At 46.2% G+C, this 24522-nt stretch overlaps 1 protein-coding gene across 2 annotated transcripts in view; it reads right to left on the reverse strand.

Annotated features, from left to right (window-relative positions):
• Nucleotides 1–23584, reverse strand: part of ST6GAL1 (ST6 beta-galactoside alpha-2,6-sialyltransferase 1) — a 180933-nt gene extending 157349 nt beyond the window's left edge. For both annotated transcript variants that reach the window (XM_066347667.1, XM_066347666.1), the window contains exon 1: nucleotides 23284–23584. The gene's annotated coding sequence lies outside the window, so the exon portion shown is untranslated. The remainder of the gene's footprint in view (nucleotides 1–23283) is intronic.
• Between the last annotated feature and the right edge of the window lie 938 nt (nucleotides 23585–24522).

A 24522-nucleotide genomic window follows, 5' to 3' on the forward strand; every position in this document is an offset into this window, starting at 1 on the left:
TGGGAGTAATCTGTCCATTTTATTTAAAGAAACCTACATAGCAATATCTACAGACCTTTCCTTTTGGGCCATTCAGTTTGTGCACAAAGACTCCTCTCATCTCATAATGAAGGCAAAGAGAATATAATCCTGGCTTGCCAGGACCATGGGAACCCACAAAAAGATAAGGTTAAAGAGGGTAATGTCACTGTTCAGATCCTATACTTTTATTCTCTCCCTGTTTCAGAATGGTATCCCACACATGCCTGCCTCAGCTTGACCAACTGTCCCTGGTTTTAATTAGACCTGAAAAATTGAATTTGTTTCTAGAAAGATCCTTAAAAGAAATTTCAGTTACCAGGAAAATAAGCATTTTTTTTTATTTATTCATTTTAGAGAGGAGAGGGAGAGACAGAGAGGGGGGGGAGACAGAGAGAGAAGGGGGGAGGAGCTGGAAGCATCAACTCCCATATGTGCCTTGACCAGGCAAGCCCAGGGTTTCGAACCGATGACCTCAGCATTTCCAGGTCGACACTTTATCCACTGCGCCACCACAGGTCAGGCAAGCAATTTTTTCTACAGGCATAGTTTCAAATACCAGACATTTGTATTAACACAGGTTCACAATCACTTATCAGGAATCTTTGGAAACTGATAAGTATTGCAATTCAGAATTCTTCATACTACAGAGAAGTAGTATGTTGACTAAACTATATATTACATCACACGGCAGCAGGGCCAGGCAGCTCTCCATAATTATATGGATTAATATGTCTGCCACAAAACAAAGAAATATTTAAACTAAGTAGCTTAAAGAAAGATTTATAAATAGGCTCACATTCACCCAAGCCAGGTTTTGCCACCAAGTGGATTAAAAATAAAACTTGGGTTTTCACAGAGTTTTACATTTGGAAATTGCAGATAAGGGACTGTGTATGCATTTCCTGTGTGCTCCCTGTATTCCCCGTCATACTGGCAGCATTTCCACAGGGATTGTGTCACTCTGTGGGGCTGCTTGAGAAAAAAGCTGCAATTCAATCCTAGACTTACCATCACGGACATGTCTATCACACTATTAGACAACTAAGAAAATTTGTAGCCTGACCAGGCAGTGGCGCAGTGGATAGAGCGTCGGACTGGGATGCGGAAGGACCCAGGTTCGAGACCCCGAGGTCGCCAGCTTGAGCGCGGGCTCAACTGGTTTGAGCAAAAGCTCACCAGCTTGGACCCAAGGTCGCTGACTCCAGCAAGGGGTTACTTGGTCTGCTGTAGCCCCACGGTCAAGGCACATATGAGAAAGCAATCAATGAACAACTAAAGTGTCACAACGAAAAACTGATGATTGATGCTTCTCATCTCTCTCTGTTCCTGTCTGTCTGTCCCTCTCTCTGACTCTCTCTCTGTCTCTGAAAGAAAAAAAAAAAAAAAAGAAAAAGAAAATTTGTAGAGTACGGAAGTGTGGTGTTCAGAGGAGAGGTTTGGGATGGAACCAGAGGTGGATTTAAGGGCAAGCACACCAGGTGTGCACCCGGGGCCCTGACTTGTGAAGGGCCCCGCAAAACCCCAACCATAGTATACACATACTACGCTGCATAGGCCCTGCGTGCTATGCCCTGGGCCTCAACCGACCTTCAATCCACCTCTAGATGGAACTTTGTATGCACTGAAGGCTCACAGCTTGCGGATGGCAGCAGGAGATCACCAGGGAGTGAGGAGACAGAGAGGACAAGTCCAAGGGCTGCTCCCTGAGGGGCTCCTAAGCAAACAAGTGAAGATGAACCAACAAAAGAAACTGAGAAGAAAAAGTCAGGGTGAGAAGAAAAGAACCAGAGAGAGTGATGTTCCAGAAGCCAGGAGAGGACATTTTTTCAAGGGGGATAAAACAATCAACTATATAAAATGCTGCTGATAAGCCAAGATTGGGACTGAGACTTGACCACCGGGTCTGACAATATGGAGGTCAGTGGTGAATCTGACAGATGCAGTTTTTAGGCGGTGGTGGAGGTAAAACAGTAACGAGACTGGGTTTAAATGATGAGAGCAGAGGACATGCAGGGAGCAAGCACAGATGACTCAAGGAGCAGAGAAGTGAGGCAGTAGCTGGAGAGGTAGGCAAGGTCAGGAAAGATGGGCCGGTGCAAACGTGTGTGGGTGGGAGAAACAACAGCCACGAACGGAGGGAGTGGGGAGAAAGAGCAACAGTCCAGCTGGGAAACGTTGGAAAGAGAAGGGAGAACTACTGGAGTTATCTTCTTATAAGGAAACAGGATGCAGTACAGGGGGAGGGTTGGTCTTAAGGAACAGACAGTCATGTAGATTAGGAAGCATGGCAGTGGTTCTCAACCAAGACATCCCACTGGAATGTGTGCAGAGCTTTAAAAAAAATACTGATGCTCAAGTCCTCCCAACAGAAACCTCAATTTTATTAATTTTGGGTGGAATTCAGGCAGCATTACTTTTTATAATCTCCTCCAGGTAATGCTAATAGAAGCCAGAGCTGAGACCCACTGGACCAAGGACATAAAGCAAGACGACCTGACGATACCAAAGTCCACGCCAGAGCTCTGGTCATGAATTAGAGTGGGACTAGTCGGGGTGATGCGGTTGCTGAAATTCACACGTCACCTCTCCTACCTACCCCTCCCTGTGTCCCAATTTGATAAGGTTTACGTCAAAATCTTGTGAGGCCCCCTCCAGTCCATACCAGTTGAGCCTGAGTTTAGAGGTTCAGTGTTTGCAGTTCCTGTCTGATCATCTGTGGAAGGTCCACCCTTGACCCTAGACCCTGAGCCTAGAGAGAGCTCTGTGATAAGTGCCGCCTCAACACCTTCTCTCCAAGTCAAGCTTGGCTGGGTCCCTATCCATGTCCACCCAACTGCTGGAGAAAGACTGCAGACTCTATCCTGAGCCAGGTTGTGTGGGCTCCAAAGCCAACAGAGAGGATAAACCCGTAGGCTCACCTGCTGGGGGAGCACACACTGTCAGCTCCTGCCCCCTCACAGTGTGTGGATCACTAACTGCTTGCAAACCCCTCCTGTGCTGGACTCACTTCTTCTCCGACTCCATCCTGCCTCTGCCTCTTGCTCCTACAGCAATGTGTTCAGCTCCCGTGCACCTGTGCCCTGATCACACATACCCATCTCTCCTCCTATGGTGGAGGCTCCCCGAGAGAGGCTGGACATAGGTATCTTCATATCCATCGTGTATAGCAGAGCATCTGGTCCATTAGGTGACCATTAACTGAGAATTATTGATAAGTGCCATGATACTAAAAATTGCTACCATTTATTGATCACTAACCACATGCAGGCATTAGGTTAAGCACTAGAGAGCACTCACACAATGCTATGAGGTAGGAATAATCCATACAGGTTACAGATGAGAAACTGAGAGTCAGAGAAGTTCTCATGTACACATAGCTAATAAGGCCACATCTAGAATTAAACCCAAGTCTATTGGCTGCAAAGCATGTGGTTTTTTCCCCCAATATTGTAAGGGCTTTCTCAGAAAGGTGACCCAGCAGATGGTGATGGAGAAGGCAGTGATTTGCCTTCAGCCCTCCCACTGGGAGTCACCTAAACTGTCTGGAAGACAAGGGTTGACCTCCCCAAGTGCAGAAGCATTGCCCTGGGCCAGGGGATGCCTTTCTTCCATCTGTTCCCTACCCCTTATTCCCTTTTCTCCAAATTTATCGGCCAGAATAAGATGTTTATTGTGTAGAATATAATAAAGGAACCAGCACAAGTTCTCTAGCAGGAAGCATCTCCTGTGGCTTTTATACTAATGCTGTCATGAACCACCCCCAGTCCAGGCCATGGGCCAGCATCCTCCCAACACTGTACAGTTGACAAAAGGCAATCCCCACAGCCTACTCAGCTATATGATGGTTCAGCCTAACAGCCTTTGTCAGAGCTCCTCACTACCTTCCTCCCTCTCACTTGAGACACACTCCCATGACCCTGGCTCCCAATAGGATAAAAAAAACAAGAGCAAGGTCCCAAACCTGACTCCCCACCAAGGCTCAGCTTCATGGATCAGCTCAGAGAACATTGCCTATTTCATCTTGCTGCTTGTCTCTCACTCAAGGCCAGGGGTGACAGGTAGAAAAACGGCTGGTCTGGTGGGCCAGGAGGATCCACTAGAGTCCCAGGTTTTCCTCACCATGGGCCCCTGCAGCCTCATCTTACCTAGAGAGCACCAGCTCATATCCAGTGGTGGCTGAGTGCGTCCAGGTCTCGGTGGGTAGACAGCATGCATCAGGAGAGCTGAGCTCGCCCCCCAAGGCCTCCTAAGGGCTGTGCACTGAGCCCAGTCAGCATCCTGCAATTCAGGAGGCCATTGTCTAACACAGCTACCTTCATGTCACATCGTGAGTATAGTATAAGAAATAAAGGTCTTCTCTTTCCTTTGGATGTCATGGAGTTGAAGGGTGGCTTATCCTGAGCTGAGAATGAGCTAAAAGGCCAGTCTGGGCATAGTAGAGAGACCAATGAGATGAAAAAGGAACTAATCACTGTGGCAATGAGAAGCTGGCTCTCTCAAAAACCACCCTACCACCACCCCAACAGGCAAGACACACAACAGGGCCTCTGGACCCCCAGAAGCACCCCAGGCCTATCTCACACCCTAGATTATCTAGGGCCTAGAACAATCCTGATTTTCCTGGAGTAAATGTAAGTTGCCTCAGGCCACACTAGGTCAGTGCTGAGGTCTGGCTGCAGGCCCATCCTGCTATGTTGTCAGAGCCCAGTTTCCTTGAGGCCAGCACCTACCATATCCTCATCAGTAAGTACTCTTGGAGATGAAACACTGCTCCAGAGTCATGGGACAATTTCATCCCTCTTATCCCTTTTCTAGACCAGGAGCCTCTACCAGAGAGACACCGCAGGGGCCTGCTTGCCTGGCAGCTCTGACATTCTCTCTTGTAGCTTGGCATGTCTGGAACACCCTCTCTGCTCTGTGTAACTCACCAAGCTGTGGATGGCCACCCCAACTCAACTCTCGGGCCCAGACTTTCCCAGACACTGGAAGGCAGGCCGATGGCTGCCCTCCCTTCCTCCATTCTACCTTTTACTGTAGTCTCCGGGGATTATCTCAGTCAAAAGAGCACAGATTCTCACCTGTTGACCAAGTTGTTTGCTGTAAGCCTGCAGGGACAGCATCCAGACTGTGGGAGTTTTTATAGACACCTGTGGGTACTTTCACAGATGTCTGTAAGTTCACAGAAGAGCAAGGATGGGTCAGTAATAACAAACCCTTCTGTGTCATTCTTTCTTTTTTTAAGTTTTTATTTATTGATCTTAGAAGATAGAAAGATGGAGGGAGGAGTGGCAAGTATCAGCTCCTAGTAGTTGCTTCTCATATGTGCCTTCACCAGCCAAGCCCGGGGGTTTCTGACCAGCAACCTCAGCACTCCAGGTCGACGCTTTATCCCCTGCGCCACCACAGGTCAGGCAGGCTGTGCTGCTGTTTGAACTTTCTCATCTTTTCGCATCTATGATCGAATTTGAACATAAAGACAAATCTGTAGGTAGACAGCCCCACCATTTTTGTCCCCGTTTATGGATAAGGAAATTAAGGAGCTGGGAGACACACAGCTGCTGAATAGCAGAGGCTGAACCACAATGTCAACTTTCATATTTACCCAAGATTTATCTATAAAATTTACATGTCAAATATATTTTATAGTTCATAGATCTATGTGTATGTAAATACATGCATAAAATATACTTATCTATAAAGTATTAACCTAAAAAAATATCTTTTTACATTTGGGTCTTGTACTTTATGTTCACAAGGTTGGCTCAGCAAGTCATAGTACAGAAGAACCATGGGCCTGGGAGGCCAGGCAGCTTAGGGTCCAATTAGTCTCACTATTGTGCAACTCTGCGCAGATAAATCTGTCTTTTTTATTTTAGATTTTATTTATTCATTTTCTTTTTTTTTTCTTTCTTTCTTTTTTTTGAAGCTGGAAACGGGGAGGCAGTCAGACAGACTCCCGCATGCGCCCGACTGGGATCCACCCGGCACGCCCACCAGGGGGCGATGCTCTGCCCACCAGGGGGCGATGCTCTGCCCCTCTGGGGCGTTGCTCTGTTGCATCCAGAGCCATTCTAATGCCTGAGGCAGAGGCCACAGAGCCATCCTCAGCGCCCGGGCCATCTTTGCTGCAATGGAGCCTCAGCTGCGGGAGGGGAAGAGAGAGACAGAGAGGAAGGAGAGGGGGAGTAGTGGAGAAGCAGATGGGCGCTTCTCCTGTGTGCCCCGGCCAGGAATCGAACCCAGGACTCCTGCACGCCAGGCCGATGCTCCACCACTGAGCCAACTGGCCAGGGCCATTATTTATTCATTTTCAGAGAGAAAGAGAGAGAGAGGAAAGAAGGGGGAAGAGCAGGAAGCATCAACTCAATATCTGCCTTGACCAGGCAAGCCGGGGGTTTCCAACCAGCGACCTTGGCATGCCAGGTCGACACTTTATCCCCTGCACCAGCACAAGTCAGGCTAAATTTCTCTCTCTTAATGTCAGTTTCCCATAGGGATCACAGGGTTAATGACACCCATTCTGTAAGCTACTGGGCAGCCTAGAGGTATATGTGTCATACCTGGTACCTGTGGACATTTAATGAACAGTAGCTATTCTTTTATACTTCTTTTGTTCTCCAGCCATAACAAATTACACCCCACCACCCAGACATACTGCATACTTTCACTACTCCAGGCTTTGTGTGTTGACTAACTTCATTCTCAACCTGTCAGAACCCTTCTCATCCATCCTCCAACATCCAGGTCAACTCTCTCTCCTTTGTGAAACCTTCCCCATTGTCCTCTGGGCCCCAACACCCAATTATTCAATTATTATAAAGTGATTTGTTCTGCCTACAGTTTGGTGTTCACATACCGTAATTGACTGCCAACTTCCCCATGAAAAGGCACTGTCTTGTTCCATGCTGCTTCCCACACCCTGGTATTAGAATTTAACAATGCCTTTTAGAACAGCCTTAGTGATTTCATTCAAATAAGACCAGCTTATTCTTAAAAAAAAAAAAAATCAGTCAATACACAAAATTATACAGAGCTAAATGTCACCTAACATCCCTCCATCCACAAAATGCAGATTAATACCATTTTTCACATGTTTCACAAGGATATAAGTGTAGAGGACAGGAGAATGCATTAAAGAAGAATGGATAGAATTGCTTTGTAAAATAGCTATTTTTTATTTTTAAGCTTTATTTTATTTTAATTCTACAGAAAAGAAAAAGCTGAACTTTTACCACATTCTCCACCAAAAGATATTACTTCCTTATAGATCCTTCCAAGTTAAAAATAATAATAATAATAATAATAGTAATAATAGTAATAATTGAAAGATTGGAGTCATGACTTTAACACCCTATTTCTACCACTTCCTCCCCAAGAGCCCCACTTCTGTTACATTCTTTTTACTTTGTCACCTTATTTTTTAAGCTTACTACCCACCTTGCTTAGTTTTGCTCTATTTGAACAGATATTCACCAAATTATCTTAAACAGAGCTTTCCTAAGTTTGCTTTTGTTATTATTATTTTTTAAAGAATTTATTTATTGATTTGATAGGGGGAGGGGAGGAGCAAGAAGTATCAACTCATAGTTGTTTCGCTTTAGTTGTTTCACTGGTTGCTTGTTGTCTGTGCCTTGACAGGACAAGCCCAGGGTCTTGAACCAGCGATCTCAACATTCTAGGTCAACACTTTATCCTCTGCACCACCACTGGCCAGGTCTCAGTTTGCTTTTGCTTAGTCTTTTTCATTATCAAGCAGGTTTTCCTAAGAAGGGTTCATATGTGCTATATTCCCTGAGTTCTTGCATGTATGAGAATGGCTACCTGGCTTACCCTTGGACAGTGATCTAATGGTGTGTAAAAGTCTTCAGCCATGCTGCCTTTCCCTCAGAACTCTAAATATTTCTTCTCCATGTTCTCAAGCTTTTCTTCTGCTGTAGATCGTATCTGAGGCCAACATGACTTTTTCCTTGTGGCAGAGATGAATTACTCCCAATATCCATTTCCTCATTTCCCTTTTGGTAATGGAAAAACCCTGAATTTTAAGAGGGCACCTGGCCACCCAGCTAGAGACATTTCCCAGGCTCCTTTGTGGCCAAGTAGGTCCATGTGACTGTTTTGGTCAATGGAACACAGACAGAAGTGGCAAGTGTTTCCACAGACGCCCTGGTTCCTGTCTTTTAAATCTCTGATTTTCTCTGATGAAATTTTTTTTCTCAGCATATACTGTCATTTTCTTCAAGCCTTCCCTCTCTGTTAGTAATTTAGTTTTCAGTGGATTCTATTTGTTTCTTTAACTTTTTCTCTAATGAGGTTGTTTGGATCCTCAAATTTTTTTTCCCCTGAAGTGAGAAGTGGGGAGGCAGAGAGACAGACTCATGCACGCACCTGACCGGGATCCACTGGCATGACCACTAGGGGGCGATGCTTTGCCCATCTGGGGTGTTGCTCTGTTGCAACCAGAGCCATTCTAGCACCTGAGGCAGAGGCCACAGAGCCATCCTCAGCGCCCAGGCAAACTTTGTTCCAATGGAGCCTTGGTTGCAGGAAGGGAAAAGAGAGAGAGAGAGAGAAGAGAGAAGAGAAAGGGTGGAGAAGCAGATGGGCATTTCTCCTGTGTGCCCTGGCCAGGAATCAAACCCAGGAATTCACACACCAGGCTGATGCTCTACCACTGATCCAACCAGCCAGGGCTCTCAATTTTTTTACTTAGCTTAGTAATTGCCCTTTTTATCTCATTTTGTATTTTTATCATCTTGCCTTGTGCTCTCAAGTTGATTAGCTTTCAATAAACCTTATTTTGAATGAATGAATGAATGAATGAATACCCCTACTGCTTCTCCTTCACAAGAGCCAACTCCAATGCAGAACTTATCCTGGGTGATAGGGAGAATGAGCCACAGGTAACCGATTTATCATTGCATGAGACAAAATAATTTTACTCATTTGTCAGGCCTTCCACCTTCCTTATTCTCTTATTGTTAAAGGGACAGCTTAAGGCCCACCTGCTTTATTTATTTACTTTTTTATATTTTATTTATTCATTTTTATTAGAGAGAGAGTGAGAGGGATAGATAACAAGAGAACAGGGGGAGGAGCAGGAAGCATCAACTCCCATATGTGCCTTGACCAGGCAAGCCCAGGGTTTTGAACCGGCGACCTCAGCATTCCAGGTCGACGCTTTATCCACTGCACCTCCACAGGTCAGGCCAAGGCCCACCTGCTTTAGATTCTTCCAATTCACACTGATTCCTCCCTCTCCAGTCCCTAAAGGGCTTCTTTGAACTAAAGATTGACAGGTAATGCCTGGGCTAAATGAACCTGAAACTTTTGAGAAAGGGGCTGAAACTTTCTTATTACACAAGGTTGGGCACATAAAGATTGGGTTTTTTTTCTTTTACGATTTCTGGACTACTGATTTTCTGAATGAAAAAGAGTGTAGGAGCTAGGAAGAGGCTTCAACACCAGACCCATTTTTTCCAATTTATCCATAAGTTGGAAAACACTATGAGGCAGGTGGAAGAAAGAGGATTCAGCAAAAATATTACCCTTGACAGATTAATAGCGAGGAAACAATTACCTAAACCAGCAATCCAGACCTTCCCAACCTGCTCCTGAGGGTGCTGTGGGGGGCTGAGCACGCCTACACTCACATCCAAGCAACTCACTTGCTGTCTGACTTGGAACAAATCACTGAACCTCTCTCAGCCTTTGTGTCCTCACTTATTAACTGGAGATGATAACAGTGTATGCCACAGAGGGAGGTTATGGAAATTATATTAAATAATGCACGTAATGGTTCCAGCCTCATCCCTCACCACCTCTGGCCTTGTGTATTTCTCTCCAGGAACATCCACCTGTTAGTGATTTCCCCCACACATACAACAAGCCATTCTTCACAGCACATCTCTGCTCCTGCAGCACCTTCACCTTCAAATGCCCTTTTCCCAGAGGCTAACAGCAACTGCCATCTAAGGCCCAGCTCCATCCAGGAAGCTTTCCTAAACTTGCTGTACCTTGTTTCCAGCCTTTGTGTACACCCAAATCATAATATTTATCCCACTATATTATAATTAATACTTGCATGTCCACCTTCAACTAAGCTTTTGGAGAAACAGAACTGTGGGAATATTTGATTCTGTATTCTAAAAATGAGCATTGTGCATGAGCTATAGCAAGCACTGAATGGCTGTTGACAAAGTAAACAAAGCAAGGACTCTGAGAGGAAGAAGATAATAAAGGAAGTCTGCCACTAACTTCCAAGGCCCTGCTAAACACACTTTATATGTGTTTGCATATCTACAATGTGTGCTTTTATGTAGCTATTCCCAGTACCTAGCACATAATAGGCACTCCATAAATTTTGATGAACGAAGTACTATCAAATAACCTTTACAAAAAAAGAAATTATTTAAGAGCCTTTAGAAACACAGCTGCAAGATAAGCCCTTAACAATGTCAATACTAAGTTCCATTCACAAGCTAAAGGCATTAAGGTAGCTGAGCAGTGGTACCCACCAATCGGGGGCCATGCTCACTACCAGTGTTTATTCCCAGTCATAACCAAATAATGAGTACAAGTGGATATCAGAGTTTAAAGGGAAAAAGAAAAAAAAAAAGGCAAATGAGACTTGACACAACAACTCTGACCAAAAAAGGGAAATGAGCAAACGTGTGCTGGATCCAAATGTCATGCTATTTATGTGACTGTCCACTGAGTTCTTCCCATTCATATTTTTGTAGGGGAATGATAGAAACTTTCCACAGCCCCTTTAAGAAGAAATTCAGCCAAGCCCCTAGTGAAGGACAAAGAGTACCAAAGGACTGGGCGCTCTTCACAGGGAGAAAACCTTAGCATGATGTAGGAAAGAGCTATACCTAATACCTGCTTCACTACTTAGCAACAGTGAGTCTTCAGGTGAGTCTCTTCCCCTCTCTGGAACTTAGTTCTCTCAGAAAAATGGAGCTAATGATACCAGGACACCAAATGTTGCTATGGGAACAGGATGAGTGAACACACACAATGCCTCCCCAGACCCAAGACAACGAGCAAAAGCCAGAAGATGGTCAACTTGCCATGTTTCTCTCACCAAGACCTGGCTAAGATTCAAGTCCAAGAGGCTCTTCCTCATCCGCAGGAAAGAAAGGGACAAACACTCAACACGGTGGGTGCTGTCAACTCCAGCTCAGAGACCCTTCTAGAGGTGGCAAAGCGTAGAGTGTTCTTAAAATTAAAGCTGAGTGACGGCTCAGCCCTGTGCTAGGAAAACAAATTTAGAAAGACTGTAATGAAAAAACATTACAATCATCCTCCTGGGATGTGTAGGTCTTTTCTGGTTGCCAGATTTCCTGGTCATCTAAAGTGTATGTGATATATTTATTCCTGTGGAAATAATTTATGAATATAGAGTCAAGCAGAGCTGAAGCCAAGGACAGACAAGAGGAGTGTTGCCAAGACCCAGGGGACTCAATGTCTAAGTCTCCTTTGAAGGTTTCCGTTTTATTTCACCTTAACCGAGCAGGTGAAAACTGCTTCAGTTACATCATGCCTAACTTGTCCCACTCAGTCAGTCTGACTGTATCTTTCTGCTTCTTGCCTTATAGCCCTAGAGTCATAGGTTCTCGAAGTTGGAAGGGGCATTTTAGGTCAACCACTACACAAAGCAAGAATCCTCTGATGGCAAACACCTTCACTTGCAACTTTTACTTGATTATTCCCATGACAGGAAGTCCACTCTCTTGTGAGATAGCTCGTTCTATGAGCAATGGCTGGGCAGTGGCTGGGCAGTTTGGCTGAGTAAGTTCTTCCTTCTCTGTCATCCTGCGTCTCCTCCCCTCCGCTGGGCTGGTTCTCCTCTCTACAGTAGCCACTCAGTGTGACTCTAATCCTTCCTCTACATGAAGAAGGTGCCTCTTGTTTTATCTCCTGCAGGCTAGAAAGCCCCAGTTTCCACACTGATTCCACCTCCTCTATGGTATCTGAAACCTCAGCTTCTAAAATAGCCCATTTTGGAAGGCTTCATCTTATCGTGTCTGTATTGGACCCAGGGAAACATAATGTTCCAGGTGGGTCTGAACCACCTGACAGCAGAGCAGAACTGGCACAGTCCCTCCTCTAGAGCCTGCCATTAAATACTCCTCTTCTTGGCTTCTCTCTCCTCCCACATTCCAGTTCCAGTCCTCCCATTAGGTCCCCAGTGACACTGGGAATAGAAACAAACTTGAAGTGCCAGAGACAGTGGAAAAAGGAGGAGGTGATGACGCAGCTAGATTTCTTGCCCTGACAGCCAAGGGCACCCAAACAGGCAGGCTGCCTCCAAAAATAGGTTTCCATCCAAATAGTCAGACTCTTAGTAACTTCCTGGGGACCCTTCATTCCAGCTCGCCAGGGTGTGGGCCTTGGCATGCATGCACCCACTCTCTTACCACACTGCCCGGAGTTTGATGGACTGGCTTTCTTTTGCCACGGACATTTACAATCATTGTTCTATACATCCAAGGTCTAAATACACTTAGAAATATATATATTTTTAAGATTTTATTGATTTTTGAGAGGAGAGAGAGAAAGAGAAAGACGGGGCATGGGGGCAGGGAGAAAAAGCAGGGAGCATCAACTCATAGTTGCTTCTCTTATGGGCCCTGACCAGGCAAGCCCAGGGTTTTGAACCAGCGACCTCAGCATTCCAGGTCAACACTCTATCCACTGCGCCACCACTGGTCAGGTTAGAAATATATGTTTATGTAAACAGATTAATGTTTGTCAACAGGAGCCTGGTGAAGTAAACACATGGATAATATAGAAGGTGCTGTGGCTGTGAAAAAAGAATGTGTACACACTGATATGGAAATACCTCTAGTACACACACAGTGAAGTGAAAGAGGCAGGCTTGTAACATGGCAGTCATAATGTAATCCACTTACTGAATTTCTAAAATGTATCTTCACATAACCATGAATACAACATAAATGTATACAACAGGTGCTAAAGGACCCCCAACAAACTATAAACAGTAGTCACTTCAGAGTGAAGTAGGGTTGGGAAAATGAAGGCAAAAGAGAGGGGGTGAAACTTTACCTTTTCTGAAGTTTCTAAAAGCAAACAGATTTCATTTATTATTTGTGCGAAGAAGCTCCCTGACCTCTATCTTTCACCCTGTGCATTTGATGATCTGAGAACTGGAAGGACCTAGAGAACTGAGCATTGAGTCCCTGATGCAGCATGCCCGGGGTGGCACACTTCTTGCCCAAGGCCACACAAGTGACAGCAGGAGAATGCCAAGTCACAGTGCAGGCCCTTACATAATGAGAGTCCCAATGGATTAAAGAGAGGACTTTAATTTAATTACTAAATCAAACCAATATTTCTGTTAGCTGAATAAAAAATTTCTACTTGGGCCTGACCACACAGTTCCGCAGTAGATAGTGCATTGGCCTGCGATGTTGGAAAACCCATGTTCAAACCCTGAGGCTGCAGGCTTGAGCGTGGGCTCATCCAGCTAGAGCGCGGGGTTGCGGGCTTCAGCATGATCATAGACATGACCCCATGGTCACTTGCTAGAGCCCAACACTGGCTCGGCTGGAGCCTCCTTGTTCAAGCACATATGAGAAAGCAATCAATAAACAACTAAGGTGCCACAACTATGAGTTGATGCTTCTCATCTCTCTCCCTTCCTGACCATCTCTATCACAAAAAAAAATAAAAATAAAACACACACACACACACACACACACACACACACACACACACACACACACATACATACTTGGGTGCAACGGTGAGTTAGAAAAGACCAAGACTCATCAAAATCAGGGTGGGAGATGAAAAGCACAGGCACAGGTAACAGGGCACTACCTTCTCTGGGCTTTCTTCCCCTCAGCCATAAATCAGAGGTAAGGGACAGAGTGGGAGGGGGTGAGAGGGATTTGCCAGCGTGTGGTGCTCTGCATTCTAAGTGCTCCTCTGAGCCCTGACCACATTTCAGAATGAGGCTGGTAGCAACACTACCCGAATGCATTCTGCTACAGAGGGGCCATCAGTCTCTGACCTCAGTTCCATGTGAACACTCTGCTTCTCAAGAGAAGGCTGGGTTCAGGTCTGACTCTTGCCCAACTAACCAACTAATATGGGGTTGCTGGGCTGTCGTGTGGATTGCTTCATTTGATACTCAGCAAATGTTCTCAAAGAAGTTCAGAAGTCACCTACAAAAAGCTTACTACTGGATAAGAGTGAAACCTTTATGCAAAATCAGGTCTCCTGACCCTAAATTCAGTGCTCCCTCTACCCTGTCTCTTTGAGACACAGGACCTAGCAAGAAAACTCACCTGAGCAGTAAAACCAGAAGCTCTCAGGTTAGCACTCTCTGTTCCCCTCTCTCTCTCTCTCTCTCTCTCTCTCTCTCTCTCTCACACACACACACACACACACACACACATCTTGCTGAGCTGATGTCACAAATATGCTTTAAAAGTATTCTGGGTGGAGTCCTCGGCCAGTTAGCTCAGTCGGTTAGAGAATTATACTGAAACAGTAAGGTTGTGGGTTGGATCCCTGGTCAGGGCACACACTGGAAGCAACCAATGAATGCACAACTAAGTGAAGCAACAAATGAACACTTCCCTTTCCCCTCCCCTCTTTCCCTTCTTCTTTCTGTCTCTTGAAAAAACAATCAACAAATAAAAAATAGAAAAAATTAAGCCCTGGACAGATAGTTTGGTTGGTTGGAGCATCGTCCTGAAGCACAGAGGTTGCCGGTTCGATCCCCAATCAGAGCACATACAGGAACAGCTCAATATTCCTCTCTCTCTCTCTCTAAAAATAAATAAATAAATAAATAAAAGTATTCTGGGTGGAATATAAAGTTATAGATCAGTCATGGTTTTAATCATTGTTCAGGATAAATGATTGTATATGGGAGTTCATTACACCATTTTGTGGGTTTGAAATTTTCCATAATAAGGCTTTTTAAATAATGCATGTAAGTGTTCATTTCTCTCTCAATTTGTCACCTGGTAGGAGGTTCCATTTTAATTAACTTTCTGCCTGCTATCATGATAAGAAAAATATCAGGACCAAAATTTTCTGCAGCTTGTGAAAATCCCAATTGTAACAATAACAGCTGTCACTTACTGAGTGCTTCCTGTATATCTGGCACTATACTGGACTCTTTAGCTATGATTTTATTTAATCCTTGCAATTGCCCAGTGAGGTAAGAGAGCTGAAGTACCTTGTCCAAGTCTATACTAGTGGTAATTTATTAAATCCTAAATTACTTGTGCTCTTAATTTCTACTGTTCCCACAAGATATATACTTCAGTACTTTAAGACTTTATATGTAAGTCCTGGCCAGTTGGCTTAGTGGTAAAGCATCAGCCTGGCGTGTCAATGTCCCAGGTTCGATTCTTGGTCAAGACACACAGGAGAAGCACCCATCTACTTCTCCACCCCTCCACCCCTCCACCCCTCTTCTCTCTCTCTCTTTCTCTCTCTCTGTCTCTTCCCCTCCTGCAGCTATTGCTCCATTGGAGCAAGTTGGCCCAGGGCACTGAGGATGGGTTCATGGCCTCCACCTCAGGCACTAAAAAGAGCTTGATTGCTAAGCAATGGAGCAATGCTCCAGATGGGTGGAGCATCGCCCCCTAGTGGGCATGCCAGGTGGATCCCGGTTGGGTGCATGTAGGAGTCTGTTTCTCTGCCTCCTCTCCACTTATAAAATAAAAAACACAAAAAACTTTATTTGTAATAGAGATTAAACCCATGAAGTCTTTAAAAATGAAATACCCTTTTAAAGTGAGTCTCAGTAATTCTACTTTACGATCTTATTCACAAACATGTTTATCTCAGAGTTTATTACAATAGGGAAGAAATAAGTAGTTTGACTATACAGTGGTGGCCTTTCTCCAGGAAGTCTTCCTTCCCCACGGCTCCAGTCTTGGGGAGCTGACTTTCCTCTTGGTCCACAGCATCCTACACTAATCTCTGTTACCCTGACTCTCCCATCCTACTGTGAGCTTCTTGAAAGCTGAGCTCTTCTTATACACCTTTGGTTTAGACTGGGCATTTGAATGTGTGAGAATTAATTAATAAGTGACCCTAGAGTTCCTTATTTAACACACAGAAACTGAACACTGGGATGTTAAATACGGTGTTGGTGGTCACAAGAGCAGGACTAGAACCCAAGGTCATGTGCAGGAGGACCCTTCCCCCTCCACCTTAAACTAAAGACTTCTTTTATAATAAAATTGGTGGATGTTTGCCAAACAAACAATCTAATAAGAAAAAAAAAAGAATACCTGAACAAATACTTCTCCCAGGAAGACATATAAATGGCCAACAGATATATGAAAAGATGCTCAACTTCATTAGCTATTAGGGAAATCAAATCAAAACTACAATGAGCTAGCCCTAGCTGGTTGGCTCAGTGGTAGACATTGGCCTGGTATGTGCATGTCCCATGTTCAATTCCCGGTCAGGGCACACAGGAGAAGCACCCATCTGCTTCTCTACCTCTCCTGGCTCTCAATTCTCTCTCTCTCACTCTCTTCCCCTCCTGCAGAAATGGCTCAAGGGAGTTGGCCTCTGGCACTGAAGATGACTCCATGGCATCACCTCAGGTGCCAAAATAGCTCAGTTGGCAAGCAATGGAGCACCACCCCATATGGGCAGAGCATTGGTCCCAAACAGGGTTTGCCAGTGGACCCAGTCAGGGTGCATGCGGGAGTCTGTCACTCTGCTTCCCTGCTTCTCACTTCAGAAAAAAAAAATACAATGAGCTACAACCTCATACCTATTACAATGGCTATTATCAACAAGGCAAGGCCCTGGCTGGTTGGGTCAGTGGATAAAGTGTAGGCCCAACATATGGACATCCCAGCTTCAATTCCCAGTCAGAGCACACAAGAGAAGCGACGGTCTGCTTCTCTCCCCCTCCTCTCTCTTCTCTCCCTCTTCCCCTCCCACAGCCAGTGGCTCGATTGGTTTGATCATTGGCTCTGTATGCTGAGGATAGCTCAGTTGGTTTGAGTGCATCAGCCTCAGGCACTAAGGATAGCTCAGTTGATTCAAGCATTAGCCCCAGACAGGGGTGGCTGGGTGGATCCTGGTTGGACACAAGCAGGAGTCTGTCTCACTATCTCCCCTATTCTCACTTAAAAAAAATAGAAAAGCCCTCAGTGGTAGAGTGTCGGCCTGGCGTGCAGGAGTCCCGGGTTCGATTCCTGGCCAGGGCACACAGGAGAAGCGCCCATCTGCTTCTCCACCCCTCCCCCTCTCCTTCCTCTCTGTCTCTCTCTTCCCCTCCCGCAGCCAAGGCTCCATTGGAGCAAAGATGGCCCGGGCGCTGGGGATGGCTCCTTGGCCTCTGCCTCAGGCGCTAGACTGGCTCTGGTCACGACAGAGCAATGCCCCGGATGGGCAGAGCATCGCCCCCTGGTGAGTGAGCCGGGTGGATCCCGGTCGGGCGCATGTGGGAGTCTGTCTGACTGCCTCCCCGTTTCCAGCTTCAGAAAAATACAAAAAGAAAAAAAAATTTTTTTTAAATAGAAAAAGTAATAAAAATTTTAAAAAATTAAAAAACAAGACAATAACTAGTGTTGGAGAGGCAGTGGAGAAAAAGGAATCCTCATTCACTGCTGGTAAGAATATAAAATGGTACACTCACTATGAAAAACAGTATGGAGGTTTCTCAAAAAATTAAGAATAGAGTTAACCAAATAATCCAACAATCCCTCTTCTGGGTTATCTACCTGAAAATTTTGAATCTATTCCCAAAGATATATGCATCCCTATATTCACTGCAGCATTATTCACAGTGGCCAAGACATGGAAACAACTGAAACATCCTTCAATAGGATAAAGAAGTCATGGTAATGACACACAGTGGAATATTACTCAGCCACAAGAAAGACGAACTACTGCCATTTGTGACAACATGGATGAACCTTGAGAACATCATGCTAAGTGTAGTAAGTCAGACAGAAAATGTTAGGAACTGTACGATTTCACTCATATTTGGAATACAAAACTAAAAGCAACAAATGAATAAACAAGAAAAAAAACCCGCATAGCCACAGAAAACAGTATGGTGGTTACCAGAGGGAAGGAGGTAGTGGGGGAAGTAAAGGGTAAAGCGGTCATATATATGGTAACAAAAGATGACTTGACTTTGGGTGGTGGGCACACAATGCAATATACAGAGCATGTACCATAGAAATGTATACTTGCAACCTATATAATTTTATTAACCAATGTCACCCAATAAATTTAATTTTTTAAAAAGGGCTGGTGTTTGAATGCTTAAGGCAGGGATGAGAAATGGGGAGGAAGCTAGAGGCTCCTTCCTCTACAAACCCTCATAAAAGTGAAAGATCCCATGGGACTACCTGAGCTTGGAGCTGCTGAGCAGCTGAGCAGCTGACGTGGGTGATGAATGAAAAGGCACAGCTTTAATGCAGATGCAAACTCTGAATGTATGTATGAGAAGGTTAAGCAAGAAAAGCAAGAGATAAGAGAAAACTGCTCAGTGTGTTTGTTCTCAACCATTTAGAAAAAAACTAATAAATTTTTAAAATAAAGAAAAAGAAGAAAAATTGCCAAATGTTAACAGTCATTGCCTTTGAATAATGGAATTATTTTTTCTGTTTCTCTGTACTTTTCTCTACTCTCCCATATTGTCCTCAATGGACATGTTTTATTCTCATAATCAGATAGATAAACAAAGTCTAAATCACCAAATTAATTCTGAATGCTAACCTGACCCTTCTAGTAATGACTTAGAAAATCACCCCAGTATTCAATGTGAAACTATGTTACTGTTACATATAAGCCCATGAAAAGTACATTTATTGGAGTCAGAATACATGTAGCATACACACAGACAGCATGAAAAATGTTTTCTTCCCAATTCAGTTCTTATTGAACAAATCACTGACAGCAGGTCTGAGCTAATTCTCAGGACTCTAATGTTCCAGAAGATTACTATAAATTTCATTAATGAATTTTTCCTGTCACTTAATTTTTTAATCCTACCATATCCTCACATTTATAGAGAGCCACATTTTTGTTGAAGCCTTCTCTCTTACACACTCTCATTTTACCATCTGCTATTGCTCCTTCAGGTCAATATTGAGATAAATTAGATCTATTTTCTGAGGGCAATTGCTAAGGGAGGATCCAAATGTGTTCTGAACAAGGATGGAGATGCAGAAAATGGGTCGTGTTCTTTACAACTCCAGGCTGAGAACAGGACACTCTCACCCAACCCACTTGCTTGTCAATAAATACAAAATGAATGAATGAATGAATGAATGAATGAATGAATGAAAGAAATGACTTTGGGTCCACTCAATGGGCCTGAAAGTTCTGAGGGCGGTTTTATTATTTTTATTACCAAGTTTATTTACCTTCGAGTCATGCACACTTCACAACTATCCAAAGGCCTCCTTCACAGTTTGGCAAACATTCACATCTTTTTGTGAGTAGGTAGGGTCTTCCAGAGCATAGGGCTTACTTACTCTCTGGGGTTGCTTTCCCTGAAACATTCCCTACCACTTAAAAAGCCTGAGGAATAGGCCCTGGCTGGTTGGCTCAGCGGTAGAGCGTCGGCCTGGCGTGCAGGGGACCCGGGTTTGATTCCCGGCCAGGGCACACAGGAGAAGCACCCATTTGCTTCTCCACCCCTCCCCCTCTTCTTCCTCTCTGTCTCTCTCTTCCCCTCCCGCAGCCACGGCTCCATTGGAGCAAAGATGGCCCGGGCGCTGGGGATGGCTCCTTGGCCTCTGCCCCAGGCGCTAGAGTGGCTCTGGTCGCAACAGAGCAACGCCCTGGAGGGGCAAAGCATCGCCCCCTGGTGGGCAGAGCGTCGCCCCTGGTGGGCGTGCCGGGTGGATCCCGGTCGGGCGCATGCGGGAGTCTGTCTGACTGTCTGTCCCGGTTTCCAGCTTCAGAAAAATACAAAAAAAAAAAAAAAAAAGCCTGAGGAATACCCAAGCCTGCCACAAGGTCTGAACAATTCTAAGCATGGACTCACCACCTCCCCAGGAGATAGATGCATGCATGTACTTCCCCTCACATTATACAATGCAGATGCAGCCTGCTGGTTCTCAAGGAGTCCAAGGGACAGCAGGGGTGACCCAAACCTGCTCCTCTGACTCTAAGGCTCGAGCGTCTTCACCCCACTGGAACGGTGCAGACACTGAACGGAAGGGGCTCCCACTGTACAAAGAAGGAAACTGGAGTCCAAGAAGTTCAGTAACACAAAAAGCTAAGCAGGGTCTCTCTCTTCTGACTTTTTGCTGCCTTTATTTTATGATAAGACTCAAAGCAGCTCCCTACTGAGTAAAAAGGTGTATGTGGGAGCCCAGGGCAACAGTAAAGCCAACCACTTAGTAAACAGTAAAGAAAACTGATCCCCAATGATAACCTCACCAAATTTCCCATTGGGATCTATGGCTTTGTTTAATAACCAAAACCTATTTGAATCCTTAAGGAATTGATTTTCTGACTTAAAGAATGTTGTTGCCTGACCTGTGGTGGCGCAGTGGGATAAAGCGTCAACCTGGAACACTGAGGTTGCCGGTTCGAAACCTTGGGCTTGCCTGGTCAAGGCACATATGGGAGTTGATGCTTCCTGCTCCTCCCCCTTCTCTCTCTCTCTCTCTCCCCCCTCTCTAAAAATCAATAAAATTTTTTTTAAAAAAAGAATGTTGTTATAACAACCATCATAACTTTTACTTTCCTGTGGCATACCTACAACAACTCTTTTGATGCAACTGTTTCCCTTCTCTGTAAAAAGAGGCATTAAAGAAGACACTGTTGCTGAGTGTCCTTAGGCAAGTAATTTCTCCTCTGTGGGCTTCAGTTTTCCCCTTTGGGAAATAACAGGGTGTGACCAGATGATTCCTGAAGTTCCCTAGGCCCAGTGGAATTACCTAAAATGAAACACCCTGAGGCCTGACCTGTGGTGGCGCAGTGGATAAAGCGTTGACCTGGAAATGCTGAGGTCGCCGGTTCAAAACCCTGGGCTTGCCTGGTCAAGGCACATATGGGAGTTGATGCTTCCTGCTCCTCCCTCCCCCTTCCCCCCCCCCTCTCATTCTCTCTCCTCTCTAAAACTTAATAAGAAAGTAAAAAATAAATAAATAAAATAAAATGAAACACCCTGGAAACCCTAAGAAAAGAAACAAACTGTAGCCAGGAGACAACAGGGACAGGGCAGAACAGCCTGTTAGTGTTGGGGAAACCCAGACTCTTAATGTTTTTTTGGTTTTCCAACTTTTCTTCTGCCAAATACAAAAATAAGCGGCTACTGACATTGGAACTCTCATTAAAAATAAAAAAGTTTAATTAAATAAAATCAATGGAAACGATGCTTTGTTCTCCTGCAAATGACTTAGGAGTAGCCAGCTAAGAGACACTTTCTTCCCAGTGGGGCTGATGTCAACAGCCCGTGCTTATGCCCAAACAAAGACCTTCTGGCACAGGGATGAGAGGCAAAACATCTAAGTCTCCACAGTTGGCCCTATTCCACTTTGAGGGGAGGGCGCAGCCAGGAGAGAAAAATAACTAATCTTATGAAAGCCTAGAAGAAGAGTAAGGAATGACTAAATCTATCTTTTTCTCAAATGAATAAAGAACTCTTGAAAGGGATAATGGAGGGGTGCAGCTCTCAATCTGAAATACTTCTTTGTTTAACTCTTCTGCCTGAAGCCACTGCCTTCTAAGCCAAGCACAAACTCTGAATCTGCCTTCAGCTGTCGGCCTGGCAGTATGCAGTGTGGGAGTTGGGAGACTCAGTCGCAAGTCCTGTCTCTGTCCCAGGTTTCAGTTTAAACTTGGACATGTGGCTGAACTCAACAGGTTTCCATTTCCCACCTGTACAATAAGAAGTTCAGTGGATGCTCCCTAGACTCTCAGTAACAGAGGTGTGAGGCTGGAGGCTCCCACTTCTCCCCAGAGACAGGTTAATCTCCTGCGGTCTTAGCCAAGCTGAAGCCACAACTCAATTGCTCAGCAAGCACGCTAAAGTAGTGGTGCCTACATTCCTACTCCCACAATCTTTGCAGTTTACTCCTGCACCAACACCATCACCTAAAAGGCCAATTCATCCTCCCAAACATCTTGCTGCTGCCTGAACAGGTCTAATTAACCAAAAGCTGCAAAGCTGAGCTGAGCACATGTAAGCAACAGCAACAAAAAAGCAAGGCAACCAGCATGAGGCCTCTCTTTCCAATCTGAGTTCCTCTCAAACTCTAATAGAACTGAGAATAATATTGTCCCCACTTAGAACAGGAAGACTCGGCTGGCCTTTCTGGTAAAAATGCATAACAAGACAAAAAGGGCCAATGAGGCTAGACGTACACAAAGAAAAGCGCAAGCAAAATGCAGAACTGAGCTGGGCGCTGTTTAAATTGAACCGTTCTTCCCGCAGGCGTCAGAGGCGCTGAGACTTCCCACCAGAGACAATGGGGGTACCAGGCATAGTCTTTTTGTGTGTGTATGAGGGACCCATAGACCCTTAATTCAACCCCCATCCCTAAGACACCTCCATGAGGTGGAAGTAAGGGGTTGTCCTCATTTCTTCAAGTAATATACTACCTCCGGGGACAAATTCGGCCTGCAATAATCTTTTCGTAGCTGATTTCTCCTTTCGTTTTGGTCCGATGCCCAGGTGGTACCTTGTAAATGTATCTGCTGACCTCCTCCAGCAAGTGGCGCCCCCAGCGCGGCTCCCTACCCCCGAGCTGAGACAATGGCCGGGTTTCGCAGGGCGGCTCCTAAGGGTTTGGCGTGCTCGGGGATCCCAGAGCTGGGCCACGTGCATTTGTTATGGTGCCTGTGTCCCCACCCCGCGGGTGAGGTAGGGGAGGCTCAGTTTCCAGGTCTGTGAACCCAGCAGGCAGGATCCGAAGGAACCCGGAAGCTGCAAGGCGTCCTACCCTTCTTACCGCTGATGCTACGGAAAAGCAGGGTGCCTGGTGGCAGAGCGCACGTGGGTTTGTTGTGGGTACGCAGGACTGCGGAGCTGGGGGAGAAACCGGGGCGGCCCCTCGACCAGGCCAGGAACAAAGACACCCCCAGACAAAAGGTGGCCAGCAGAGGAGGTGACTGAGGTGGCGCTGGCACCCATCCCCTGCCCCTAAGCACGCCTGGGCTCCGTCGCTCCCGTCGTCCCCTCCTGCGCCCCAACGCATCACTCGTCCCACATCCCTCCTCCCGGGGAGGAGTAGCGACCCCCCAGGCTGCGCTGCGGCCCAGCGCACCCCTACTCACTGGCTGCGCGCCGGCCGCGCGGAGGCTGCGGCTGCTCCGCCCGCTCAGCACCCCAGCGGGCCGACAGCTGGCTCCCTTTGTTAGCGCTGGGCAGTGCCCCAGGCGTCTTCCCCGGCCCGCGCAGCCCTGCACTCCCCGCCCCCAGGTGCCGCAGGACTCGGTCCAAGGCCAGGGCTGGAGAGCCCCAGGGCTGGGAGCCCCCCCGTCGGAGTCCTCGGAGGAAGGAAGGTCTGCTGGGGAGGAGCGGGAGAGGGGATGAGGAGCGGAGGGGACTGGGGAAGGAGGGAAGAGGAGCGTGGTGGAGGGGCGGGGAAGCAAGCTGTCTCCGTTATGCAAATAGTCAGGAAGACTTCGTTTGTCCCCTGCCACAGGGAGCCCAAACTGTCTGGCCCCCTGGAGGTCGCTAGCAAGCAGGCTTGGGGATTAGGGGTGCCTGGTTAGGGTACCGCGTGATGTTGGGACACTGCCTCGAGAGAGGAGGGCAGACCTGAACAAGGGGGAGGGGAACGCGGCGGGGCAAGGATCCCGAAATGCTGGCCCTGCCCCCAGGTCCTGAAGGTTGAATCCAGCCTCTCCCGCTTTTTTGTCCTGATAAACGGGAACTATAATCCTGGCTGGGCTACCGACTGCGCAAGCTTGAGTCATTTAAACTCTCTGCGCCTTCAAGTCTTCTTATGTAGAGTATGAAGCAACAAAATATTTCACAGAGTTAGGCAAGAATCGCCCAACATCGGGTGTCGCACGTACTAGGTGCTCTCAAACAAAGCAGATACCGAAAGGAAGGGGTGTGGTAGAATCCCCAGGGCGTCTGCAGGCTGGTGGGCCAGCAGCCTCAGGTAGGTAGGGTGGTCCCGAAGGAAGGGAGTAGATTACTTCTCTTCAATGGAGCTGCTAGGAAAGCGAGAGGAAACCGCGTGTTGAGCAAGCGCCACCGGCCACATAATGGCCATCCCTGGTGGGCCTGGACCGCCTCCCTAAAACAGAAAACTGCCCTACAGGAGGGCCGAAAGCGGTCTTAAGCCTCCACTTGGGCAGAAAGGATGTGACTACCTGAGGCAAAAATCACCTCCCAGATTCCTTGGCCCTTGGCTCTGAGCTTGGAGGGAAGTGGGTGTGGCAGGGGAGGAGGGACAGGAAAGTGGAAAGTTGTCTAGGCCCTCTCCGCACACAAGGTGGGGTACACACTTCAGACTCAAAACTCTCTTCAAATCGAAGTGGCCACTCCCCACTACCAATCTG

The sequence above is a fragment of the Saccopteryx leptura genome, chromosome 8 (genome assembly GCF_036850995.1).
Source record: "Saccopteryx leptura isolate mSacLep1 chromosome 8, mSacLep1_pri_phased_curated, whole genome shotgun sequence".
NCBI classification, from domain to species: domain Eukaryota; kingdom Metazoa; phylum Chordata; class Mammalia; order Chiroptera; family Emballonuridae; genus Saccopteryx; species Saccopteryx leptura.